The sequence below is a fragment of the Sinocyclocheilus anshuiensis genome, unplaced genomic scaffold (genome assembly GCF_001515605.1).
Source record: "Sinocyclocheilus anshuiensis isolate Anshui unplaced genomic scaffold, SAMN03320099.WGS_v1.1 scaffold2340, whole genome shotgun sequence".
NCBI classification, from domain to species: domain Eukaryota; kingdom Metazoa; phylum Chordata; class Actinopteri; order Cypriniformes; family Cyprinidae; genus Sinocyclocheilus; species Sinocyclocheilus anshuiensis.
This window is the reverse complement of record NW_015542486.1, coordinates 141,018-142,078: the sequence shown is the minus strand read 5'-3', so window position 1 is coordinate 142,078 and position 1,061 is coordinate 141,018. Positions and strand designations below refer to the sequence as shown.

At 33.2% G+C, this 1,061-nt stretch overlaps 1 pseudogene; it reads left to right on the top strand.

The window, feature by feature from the left end:
* Window positions 1-640: 640 nt before the first annotated feature.
* The window catches only part of LOC107694002 (uncharacterized), a 108,108-nt pseudogene continuing 107,687 nt past the window's right edge, over window positions 641-1,061 (top strand).

The following is a 1,061-nucleotide window of genomic DNA, read 5'->3' as shown; positions in this document are numbered from 1 at the left end:
AAAGAAGATACAGGAAAATATTATATAATTAATTTGTGTTTCCTGTTAGCCAAATTTCATGTACACAAACAAAAATTGACTGGCTCCAAACCTCTCTTTTCTTTATACAAAGTTGATTTAGAGAAATGTAAGGAAACTATCCAAAATTCTATTAATCCGAAAGCAATGAAAACTTTATCTGTAAAAAAAAAAACAAAACTGTATTATTCATCCTTTTTGTCCTTTTGAGATGAACATTTTTTACTTTGTTGTCATTGTTTTTTTTTGTTTTTTGTTTTTTTTGTTACCCTGGCAATATATAGGTCTCTATGTATATTTTTGTATTTTTTCCCTTTCTTTTCTTTTTTGTCTGTGTGTAAATGTACTGCTTTTTGCTTTAATGTTCATAAACCCTGCATCTCAATGTTCATACTATCCATCCTAAATAGTATGTGAGATTAGAATAAGTGTGTCCCAAAGTATAGTGTGTTGAAAAGAGTATGCCAAAAGTTCCCGGATGGTCTTCTATTTCAGGTCGATTTTTGAAGTGTGGATCCGTGCACACTCTATGGCTAATATTGCCCACAATCCATTGCGCTTCGGTGAAGGATTCTGTCCAGAACTACAAACACGAATAAAACGCGTTTAAAAAACTACAAACATGGCGGATGTGCACGACTGGTGGTTAGGTATGGGACGTTCGTACTTAGGAGTTGACAAGTTGTAATTACGATGTCAGGTGCGTGTTCAAGTCAGTTTAGTCTGCACCAGATGGCGGTGTACCTTCTTTTAATAAATTACAAGAAAATACAACAGGGTCCGTTAACTCTACTTATAGAAAATGAAGAGCAAAGAATTCGCATCAGGTGTGTTTTGCGTTTTTAATATTTTTAAAACATGCAACATGGCAAATCAAAAGATTTTTCACCTATAAGTTAGGTGCAAAAATTATAGCATTTTTTTTACTTGGATTTCATTAACTAGCTGCGTAACAAGAACATGACCTATTTAAGTTTATAGGACAACTAAACTATCAATTTAAACAAAAATTTACCGTCAACTACAGACGTTGCATCCATGGA